We start from the raw sequence: 11,601 nt of genomic DNA on the forward strand, positions 1-11,601 counted from the left end.
TTCCCTTAGTTCGTGACCCAGTCTTCTGGTCTCTAGCGTACCACGTGTGGTGTGCAGGTGTACCATAAGGACAACCATTGCCTTCCTGCAGCTGTAGAAAGAGATGCTTAGGGTGACAGAGAAGACTGGCCTAGAAGAGTTGTACTCTATTTTGGAGGGTGGGGTCACAGGGGAACTTTATTGGGAAGAAACATGGTCACACATAGCAGGCAAGCTTTTCCTCTCATTCTTGGTCTTGTGCACGCGTGCACACATGCACACACACACACACACTCATCTCCAGCTTCTGCCACACTCATAGCCCAGTTCTCAGCCACAAGGGTGGGACTCTCCTCAGTTCCTCAGACCAAGAGGCAATAGGGACAGAAGAGGGTCTAGGGGGTGAGCAGTGACCTGGTTCATAGGAGGGGGTCTCAGGAACGGGGTACAGAGAGCAGTGGTGAGGTCTCCAACCCCATACTAGTCCTCTCTGTGGAGAGTGGGAGCAGAGCAAGGGGCAGGAGTGGCTCAGTTCTGGGGCTCCTCAGGAGCCTCCCCCCCTCCCCTGGTGTTGTCGGCCATCCCCAACATCAGGTTGTCTTGCAGTCCTGCATGAGGAAGGTGCTGTCTTTGTAGGAGTCCTTGGTGAGGGTGTGCAGGTCAGCCATGGCCTCGTCCGAGGTGGTCTTGACCAGTGAGATAGCCTCCTCTGGGCTGTTGGTGATCTCACAGGAGAAGACCATAAAGCTCCTTGAGGCCAGGCCCAGGCAGGTGGGGTTGGCAGGCAGCCATTTCCTTGCTGATGTCTATGGCCTCCTGGCAGGCTGACAGGGCAGGGTCGATGATACACTTTCGGTCCTACCTCAGCCAGGTAGTGATGTAGTCACCGTTCAGTTTCAGGTGGAAGACCCAGCTTTTAGCGTCACCGGTACCTTCGATGAGGTGGTGTCCTGCGGGCCCACCACACCGTCACACACCTTCTCCCAGTCCCCGGACCCTTCCCTTCCTAGCCCTCCTCATTGCTTTTCTGCTCAGCACTGAGCAGGCTCCTCCAGGCAGCACTCTGGCCTCCCACCACATCCTCGCAGGCCACTGAGAGAAGGTTTCAGTCTTCACAGCGTAGCTCCTTCCCTTTTCCATGGCGCCCTTCACGAAGGCTGACATATCCCCATAGCCTTCGCCTGTTCTGCCAGGTTGGCCTGGATCACAGTGGCTCCGTCCGTGGCTCTGGGGACAGACAGGCAGGCAGTGGGCTAACTGGCTGCCTGGGGACAAGTGTCAGACTCTGTCAGGGCTGCACTCTTACAAGGGGCAGCAGCAGTAAAGACTGCAGGCCAAGGAACAAGAAATAAACAAAACCAAAAACTTGCTCCTGAGAACATACATTTTGGCACCTTGAAAAGCTTCACACCAGCTGAGAGGCATGGGACAGGGACGTACGTGTGTGTTGGGGAGTAAGGACTGCATTCAAGTAACTAAAACCGGAGGGGCTCATGCATTAACATCTTTTTTTTTTTTTTAAGATTTTATTTATTCATTTGACAGACAGAGATCACAAGCAGGCAGAGAGGTGGGGGGCGGGCGGCGGGGGAAGCAGGCTCCCTGCTGAGCAGAGAGCCCGATGCAGGGCTCAATCCCAGGACCCTGAGATCATGACCTGAGCCGAAGGCAGAGGCTTAACCCACTGAGCCACCCAGGCGCCCCATGCATTAACATCTTGGGAGTACAAAGATAGTAACCTGTCTTCAGTTCAAAGTCATGGTTTGGGATGCCAGGGACACAGAGGTCACACTTCATTTTCATCAGCTTCCCGACACTTTTCTGCAAAATTTCTGCCACGGAAGGTATGCTATTGCTCATCAGAAAAAATTTCCAGACTTAATTTGAAAAAACCAGCATTTAAAAATAGAACAATATTTTAAATATTTGAAGATGACGGCAGCCTGTAGGAACCACGCGTCCCCTTTCTCCGCAGAGCTCCTCGCAAGGTGTGTTCATGGGCACACACAGTCACTGTTCTCTCTCAAACATCCCTCGTGCAGCTGGAGGACTTATGTTCTTACAATCTTAAAACCTTCGAAGATAACTCACGCTGCAATAACAAAGGTAATAAAATGTGTAGGTGGAAGCTTGCCAAACATTTATAGAGTACCGTACTGTTCATACAGCACTTTAAAAATATTTGATCTCATTTGAATAATACGGTTCTGCCCGTGTACTGGGAGAGGTTTCTTTCTTTTTTTATTTTGCTTTATTTTATTTAACCTAAGGTTGGCACAACAGCCCATTTGAAAAGACTAGGCAGATGTTAGCTCTGCCCAGCACTCTGGATTTAGCTACCCAAGGAGAACTATGTTCCATTTCCTTTTTTGGTATCACAGGCCTTGATCTCTAAACAAATACGTGAAGTGGGTCTCTAAACTCGGAGTGGAAGTAAGCTAATCATGGACATTCGAGACACTCTACTACTTGACATGCTTTCACAATAAATGTCCAGCCACTCCACCAACTATGTTCCTACCGTGGCAAAGAATTACTCCCTTAAGGGGCCCATGCAGCTCTGTTGGGGTGTTTGGTGGCCTGCAACCTGTCTGTTCCTTTTTCCGTGTCCCTCAGAGTGCCCAGCTCAGAGATCGCCACAAAGGGAGTGGTTACTGTGTCTTTGTTGAACAGGGAAAAATAAGGTAATTGTCACCAAAGGGGAACTCTGTCCGTCCCAGGTGTTTGCTAACATGTGACAGGTTGAATCCTCTTAACTATGAGGTGAGGTATTAATCATAATCTTACTCACAGCTGGAGAAACTGAGGCTGTGATATACTGAGAAATATGTATTTGGTCTTTATCCTCAGTTCCCAGCACCAAACTCTGAAACTCTTGTAATTTCCTGAGCGAGAGGGGTGATAAGGGCATCTTTTGTGACAACATTTGGTCTTAGTCCCTGACTCCTGTCCTGACACAAGAGAGTTTTAAGCTGTTGGGATCTCTGGAGTGACAAGGAATGTGTTTCGCATGCTCATGAGATGCCTGGTGGTTGGGGACCCCCAGATAGCTCTAGGAGAGGGGCAGATCACCAAAAAGACCAAGACATGATAAGAAGCTTAGAAGTTTCATCCACACCCCCTGACTTCAGGGGGAGTGAGGGAGAGGCTGGAGATGGAGTTAATCACCTGGGGCTATGCCTTAATCAATCATGCCTAGGTAATGAAACCTCCATAAAGTTCCTGCAACTAGAAGGCGCCTGGGTGGCTCAGTCAGTTAAGTGGCTGCCTTTGGCTCAGATCATGATCCCAGGGTCCTGGGATCAAACCCCGCTTCGGGGTTTGCTTGCTCTGCTGAGCAAGGAGCATGCTTCTGCCCCTCTGCCCTGTTCATGCTCCCTTCTCTCTGTCTTAAATAAATAAATAAAATCTTAAAAAAAAAAAAAAAAAAGAGAGATCCTGAAACATGTTTGGGGGATGGGGGATGGTCAGAGAGCCTCCTGGTTGGCAAGCACCCTCAAGGTGCTGGGAGGGAAGTGAACCCGAAAAGGGCATGGAAGCTCCAGGCCTTTTACCCATATATCTTGCCCTCTGCACCTCTTCAGTTTGGCTATTCCTGACTTGTAGTCTCTATCACAAACCAGTCATGGCAGGTAACGTGCCTTCCTAAGTTCTATGAGCCACTCTAGCAAATTATAGAACCCAGGGAGGGGGTGGTGGAAATCCCCAATTTATAGCCAGTCACTTAGAAGTTTGGGAGACCGCCATGACCTGTGCTCGTATCTAAAACAAAGGGAAAATTTGTGGGCCTGAACCCTTAATCGGTGGGGTTTGACCCTACCTCTGGGTGGCTAGGGTCCGAATTGAATTGCATTGTAGGACACTCACTTGGTGTCTGGAAAGTTGGGGAATTGCTTGGTGTGGAAAACCCACATTTAGTGTCATACGTGTTATGAGTAAAAATGGCTTATAGAGGCCCAGAGTGGTTAACTCGTTTAACTTCACGCTACATGAGTGGGAGAGCTGGGATTTGAACCAAATACCATGTTGTCCCCTGTTTTATCTGTTTAACTACTGCAGTATTCATATTAATGCTAGGGTTGATAGAACACATATTTTGTGAGAAACCCACACAGTAGCTCCTCAGAATGAACATCCTTGTATCCTTTACCAGAGCAAAAACAGCCTAACGTCACCGCTGAACGTCACATTGAGTTTATCTGACTAGAGCGCTGTATCTGGAAGTCAAGACCTGCTCACAGCTTCCCTAGGGACTAACAGTATTACTTCTCACAAGATCCGTGGTCTCTCATTTCGGCTCATTTTCTTCTACCCTCTCAAAATATAAGCAACTCATTATCTGTGTGTTTGCTTCTGAGGTAACAGGAAGCTTCCGGAGATCACATTGTTTGCTTCAATGGGCCCCGTTGGAAGAAAGGTATGAGGAAGAGATAAAGGATCACTCCCACTAACAAAAATTGAACGCCCACAACCACCACCAGCATCACGGGCGTCTTTACACCCCGATCCGGTTCTCCTAGGCATCGACGGACGGCTGCGGTAGGTTCCTCCTCCGTAGGTGAATATCGCATCTGATTTTCTTTTCACTAAAAGGTTGAATCCCGTAATTACCCATGCCTTTCAAACTTCAAATATTGTAAACATGACTTTGACAGGGCATGGGCTTTTAGTAAATAAAAGCAAATATCCAAGCCTCATTCATGGCAAACTTTTCTCTTTGATCACATTCTTCCTGTTGTTTATTAGGAAGTGGTCAGCTTCAAAAATGTCTTCGAGGTAAGTTTGAATCTATCTTTTTGCCTGACTCATCCCCTTCTCACTGCTCAAAACATATACACACACACTCGTTTCTGTAATATTTAGCTCTTGCTTATGGATCTATGTTCTACATACACCGATGTCTTTCTCAATGCCTGGTTTTCAAGGTTCTCGATTAATATTCTGTATGTCAAATAAACCAGTGATCAGCCTGGCTCTCTACAGTGCAGCTTTTCATCTATAATGACCTGTAGCATAAAACAGTCTCTATGCTTAAAAACTATAACCAATCAATAATGACTATTAATTAATTTCTTAACCTATTAGATTTTGAGCTCACGAAGAGATACGGTCCTTTTCTGAGTATCAGTATGAAAAGTGTCTAAGAATCCATTGGAAACTGCCCTCAAAGTCTGTGATATCTCTTATTTTGGGGTGGCAAGCTCTCTCCATTCAAAATGGATTTGGTTTTTGAAAAGGTCTCATTCAGAGGCAAGCTGTTGAGTAACAGGAATCATGAAGCTGAGTTTTGATTAGAAGTAAGCTTTTACTAAAATCTAGCAGTGATTCTCAGTGGGAAATAAAAACTCTGGGGATGATGGGGCACATGGGTGGCTCAGTGGGTTAAGCCTTTGCCTTTGGCTCAGGTCATGATCTCAGGGTCCTGGGATTGAGTCCCACATCAGGCTCTCTGCTCGGCGGGTAACCTGCTTCCCCTCTCTCTCTGCCTGCTTGTGCTATCTCTCTCTCTCTCTGTCAAATATAAATAAACATATTTTTAAAAAATAAAAATAAAATAAAATCTGCTAAAAAATTCTGGGGATGGCGTGTTGGTGATGTATTTTGAAAATGCATTCACAGATAGGAATTAGGAAAAAAAATCCTGATTTCATTCAATGAACAACAAAAAATAAATTTCAAGTTTAAATTTAAACTTTCTTGGGTGATATGTTGATGATATGGGCCTTAGGATAGAGAAGAGGTGATGGTCTTTTTTTCACATTTCAAAAGATGTATATATTTAGAAAGGTTAAAAGATATTGTACTAGGACTGTGTTTCTTGTGTGACTCCTATCCTGACTTTAAATGCAATTCACAAAATAGGAGTCCAGAAATATTTTGAGAAATGGCAGCTTCATTGAAATACAGCTCCAGTCTTCTACAACAATTGTTTTGAAGGTTAATGCTCATTTTAATACTTTTTTTAGAAAAGATTTATTTATCTATTTGAGAGCTAGAGAAAGAGAAAGAGCAAGGGGTGGGGCAGAGGGAAAAGGAGAGGGAGAAGCAGACTCCCTGCCGAGTGCGGACCTGGACTCCCAGCCTCGGGCTCCATCCCAGGACCCTGAGATCAGGACCTGAGTGGAAGTCAGATGCTTAACATACTTAGCCACCCATGCTCCCCTCATTTTAACTTTAAAGTTCTAGTATTCTCACTTAAAAATTAGATGAATGCTTGATAATCCTCTTTCTTACCTAGATGCTTCCTCCAAGACTTGAAGGGCTTTGCAGACTTTAGAATAAATTTTTCACAATCCTTACAAGAAAAGAGCAAGTCGTACAGTATCTCTTTACATGGGTGCTCAGACTCTCTTAGAGGTTCAGGTCTTAGAGAAATGCCAGTTGTAATTCGCCATAGCTGGGGTGGGTTTTTTGGTGGTGGTGGTGTTTGGGGCCAAACTTAGTCCCAGGTGTTATGTTCATAAAATGAGATCCTGCAACTTCTGTTGACATATCTAAGCATGCTCGTGATTTCTTCTGAAGGAAAATGGGTCTTGCAAATCTAAACTAGCACGCCCAGGCTTTTTCCTGCCCAGGCAGAATCGCCTGGAATTACCAAGCACCATTAAGAAAAAAAAAAAAAAAAAAGGCCAAAAAACACTGTGATAGAATCTAGATTAAAACACACACACACACACACACACACACACACACACACACACACACACACACACACGCTGGTTCCTGCTCTGTAGTTCATCTATTGTCTAAGCAGAGAGGCAGGGCGGGCATCAAGGGTAATGCCTTACTATCTCCAAAATGGAAACCGAAATGTACTTCCTGCCCTGCCCAAGTCCCCTGTTTTGGACATACAGGTTTTGCCAATGTCCATTTTCGTAGACAAGAAAGTAGCCAGTCGGGTGCAGGGTCTCCACCGACCGCTGTTTCTAGAATCTCAGACCCTTTGTCTCAGCACTGTGTGGCACATTTTGGTCACCTGGCAGCTGTGCATTCATGGCGATCCGTTGATGTCAAATGTTGGGAAGGAATTCCCTGATGGGGCTCGGAACAGGATTCAGCTATTTTTAGGGTTTCAGCTGCTGTCCTGAACAGTTCATAGGATGGAGACGTTACTCTCCTTCCTTCTCTTGAGATAATTTGGGAAATGGGTATTCGGTGGAATGTTAGCCTTTTTTAGAGCTCTATGGCTGCCTTAAATTAAACAAGTTCTTACACTTCCTTTTAGGAGGCTGATATAATGTAGTTGCTGAGTCAGGTGTGGGGGGAAATTATGGGAAAATCAACTGAAGTGCTGGAGAATCTCTCACTGCCATCGCTTTAGGAGTGAGTCAGAGAGTGAGCCTCATTTTGGATCCTCTTGCAGGCTAATTTTCACACTGGGCTCTGCTGAGCATCGTCCCTGTGAGGCATGACTGTGAGGAGCAGGGGCGGGCACAGCCCCCACAGCCCCGGGGTGCTTGTTAAGATTTAGAGTCTCAGACCCACCCAGATGTTCTGATCAGCCCCTGTTCTATCCACTCCCAGCTGATTCTCACACACACTAAATAGAGCTTGAGGAACACCACTGACTCGGGCTCCATAGATCTAGGATTTGGAAGTTGGGGTTCTGGGCTGTCCCCACCCCTGTTTTGAATTCATCTATTTTATACACTGGAATCTCCTCTATGCTTTCATTTGAAGAAGCACTTGCATGACCAAAACCAAAACCCAAACCAAACCCTAAAAACCTCTAGAAATGATTCCTCCAGAATAAGTATCTGAAAGACATCTTCTCGTGTTTATGTTTACCCATTGCTTCTTTCTGGTTAAAACGCAAGTGAGTGCTTAAGAATGTGATTTTGACCAGGTAACTTCAGGACAGAGAAAGCCACTTCCTTCGTCTACTGCAAGGACACTGCTCTGTACCTCTAGCAACAGATCCGTACAACTCAGGGGTTCCTGAAGGCCCCCATGAGTGTTAGCTTGGGTAGCTAAAATTAATGCTTTACCCTTCGTTGCACACCCAGGACTCTACCTGCCCCCTCCAGGCCTCAAATCTAGCTTTCGGTTCAAGAGTTCCTCATTTCAGACGAAATCGGGTGTGTTCAGCGTGGTATGGCTGTAGACTAGAGGTGCTCATTTCAGAGTTTCAGAATGTGCTATATACAAATGTGATAATGGAATGCATCCCACATGCTGGTTTTTAGGTCACACAGAATGAAGACATTAAGAACGTGTTACTATGGCTGCTTGCAAGACTATCTTGTATCGTGGTTTTTGCTTTCCTAAATGCCCAAAGTAAGTCTTCCCTACTGTGTCAGATTTAGCAAACAATCTAGATGGTGAAAGAAACTAGTGGACTTCCAAATTTTAAAACCATCCAAAATTCATCTAACCTTCTGATGAGTTTCATATGTTATAAAAACTCATTCATATGATTAGGTCAATTGGGTAGCATAAAAACTTCAAACCCATAAAATACGATACATAGTATCTCACGTATTGATTTATTAAGCACCTATTATATACAAAGCTTATACTAAAATTATTTTAAGAACTACAAAGGAAATAATATACTTGGGGCAGGTCTTCAAAAAGTGTGCAATCAAACAGGATGTAAGAGGAAACAAAGAAATGCTCATACTACACTCTGTGGCAAATGCAAGGATTAGAGCTCTGTTATTATATAGAGAAAAGGGAAAGTCAGAGGGATATTTTAGATGTTTTGCTCCCACAAAGGTGAGGTACACAGTTTAAAGATGCACATTTTGCCACAGGTCCCGTGTGTGTGTGTGTGTGTGTGTGTGTGTGTGTGTGTGTGTTTGCATGCCCCTGTGCGTGTATCTTTCTCTGGGTGTTTGGTATTTGGTTTTTTCACCTGCTTTTATAAGTCTTCAAAAGAAATCTTGCTTTTGAATGCATTTGCAGTAGAAAATTTTAAAGCTAACCCAGAGGCAATTACTGTTGTGAATTTTGTGTCTCTTTCAGAGCTACCCTATGAAAATAAAAGCATAATGTATGCACATATTTTCAGTCCCTTCTTTTTTAAAAAAAATAAATAGTATACATGACACACACCACTTTTTTATTTTACCTTGGAGATTAGTTCAAAGAAATACATACATAGCTACTGCATTTTTTAAATGGCTGCATAGCGCCCAATTATCTGAACTGAATTCATAGTATTTTACTATCCATAATTGTTTTAACCAATTCTCTATTGATAACCATTTATGTTTCCAATATGTTGGTATTCTTGTAAATTCCTAGAAGTAGAATTAAATATGTGCATTGTCTTCTTTAATTGTTACCTTGGAATTTTTTTTTTAAAGGTAGTATTTTTTTTTTTAAGATTTTATTTATTTATTTGACAGAGAGAGAGAGAGAGAGATCTCAAGTAGGCATAGAGGCAGACAGAGAGGAGGGAGCAGGCTCCCTGTTGAGCAGAGAGCCTGATACGGGGCTTGATCCAGGACCTTGGGATCATGACCTGAGCCGAAGGCAGAGGCTTTAACCCACTGAGCCACCCAGGCGCCCCGACCTTGGAAATTTTTTAAGTGAAAGTACTTAAAGTCTAAAATCAGCATCTTTACCATCTTCACAAACTATCCAGTCTATAAACAGTTCAACTCCAATCACTTCCTCCTTACTTCTATACCATTGTTGTATTTTAATTGTCTTTTTTTTTAAACTCTGAAAAGGTATATTATTATTATTGTTTCTCACATTATAAGTTTACATATACAGACAATTTTACTAATTTCTCTACCATTTTTTTCTTTCATCCCAGACCTTTTGTCGAGGATTAGTTTCTTTCTATACGAATGCCTATTTATAAGTTGTAGCAAAGGTCTATTTCTTGGAAACTCTATTAGTGTTTATTTGTCTTAAAATACCTTTATTTCAGCCTCATATTTGAATGATAGGATATAGATACAAAACTTTAGTTTTTTGAGTTCACTTTTTCTCGACATATTGAAAATATTATTCCACCAACTTCTGATTTTACTTCTGATTACTTCTGGTGAGAAGTCAGCTGGCAGGAAGCTGTTGGAGAACTCTTCTTTGACCATCTTTTCCTTCTGGCTGTTTTAAGACGATCACATTGCTTCCCTTCTGCAGTTTGGTTATGATGGGTACAGTGTAAATTTTTAAAAACTAACTTTCTTTGAAAATGTCTTTCTTTTTAAATGCTTTTTTACTTTTTTAAAGTTGAAGTATAATTTACGTCCAGTGTTATGTTTGTTTCAGGTGCACAATATAATGATTCAACAACTCTATACATGACTCATCAAGATAAGTGTACTCTTGATCCCTTTTATCTAGTCACCCCCTCCTTCATCTCTGGCAATGACCAGTTCTCTGTATTTAGGACACTGTTTTTTGCTTGTTTCTCTTTTATTTCTTTGCTTTGTTTTGTTTCTTAAATTCCATGTATGTGAGATCCTATGGTATTTGTCTTTCTCTGACTGACTTGACTTCACTTTGCATGATACCCTCTAGGTTCATCCATGTTGTTTCAAATGGAAAGATCTCGTTCTTTATTTATGTCTGAGTAATATCTCACTGTATATACACATATATTCATCTTTTTAGTATGAGTATTGCGATCTGTCAACAGTAACAGAAAATTATGAGCCATTTTCAATTTGAATATTGCCTCTTCTCCATTTTCTTTATTATGTCCCTCCAAAATTCCTACTGTGCTTTTATGATTCTACAACTCACTCTATATTATAAGGTTCTTAATGACTTTTAAATTTTTTCCACCTTGTTTCTTTCTGTGCTGCTTTCTGCGTTATTTCTGCTACACTATTTTTCATTTCACTAAATTAGTCTTAAACTGTGTCTACTATGAATATTGGGCTTGGCTTTCAATTGCTCTTTTTTTTTTTTTTAGTCATTCTTTTGGACTCAAATCTTCTTGATTGATTTTATAATCTGTCATTCATGCCTTTCATTTATGTGTTTCTTGTGATATTGACTATGGGGACTTATGTTCCCTAGAATTTTACCTGTAGTAATTTTTTTTTTAAAGATTTTATTTATTTATTTGACAGAGACAGAGACCACAAGTAGGCAGAGAGGCAGGCAGAGAGAGAGGAGGAAGCAGGCTCCCTGCTGAGCAGAGAGCCTGATGTGGGGTTCAATCCCAGGACCCTGAGATCATGACCTGAGCCAAAGGCAGAGGCTTTAACCCACTGAGCCACCCAGGTGCCCCTACCTGTAGTAATTTTTGAAGCCTTGGTTGAAGGTAAGTTCCTTCAAAAATAATATGCATTTTCTTTTACCTGGTACCAATAGGGCATTCCCAACTAAGGGCTACTTTAAAATCAATTGTAGATTGAAGTACTGTGAATTTGAGCAGAAAATGACCATGAAAACTGGACTCTAGTTATGAATTCTCAGGAGAAACATTTTTTCCTTCAACCCAGCTTCAAGGCTGAAATAAACAAGTACTTTTTAGCAGTGTTTTCTGTGCTTTCTGATTTGTCTGACATTCCTAGATTGCTTATAACTTTTCCTTTCAGATTTTTGCCTTCAGTGGGCTCAAGGATTTGTCTCATGTCTTACATATTGCAGAGTAGTTAAAAACAGGAGTTCAAAGTAATCAGGGTTTAATACATTACCTCAGAGCAAAAG

The 11,601-nt window shown here is 42.7% G+C and overlaps 1 pseudogene; it reads right to left on the bottom strand.

Moving 5' to 3' along the window:
- Positions 1-507: 507 nt before the first annotated feature.
- On the bottom strand, positions 508-1,143 carry LOC123937572 (annotated as a pseudogene).
- Positions 1,144-11,601: the final 10,458 nt, after the last annotated feature.

The sequence above is a fragment of the Meles meles genome, chromosome 2 (assembly GCF_922984935.1).
Source record: "Meles meles chromosome 2, mMelMel3.1 paternal haplotype, whole genome shotgun sequence".
In the NCBI taxonomy this organism is placed as follows: Eukaryota; Metazoa; Chordata; class Mammalia; order Carnivora; family Mustelidae; genus Meles; species Meles meles.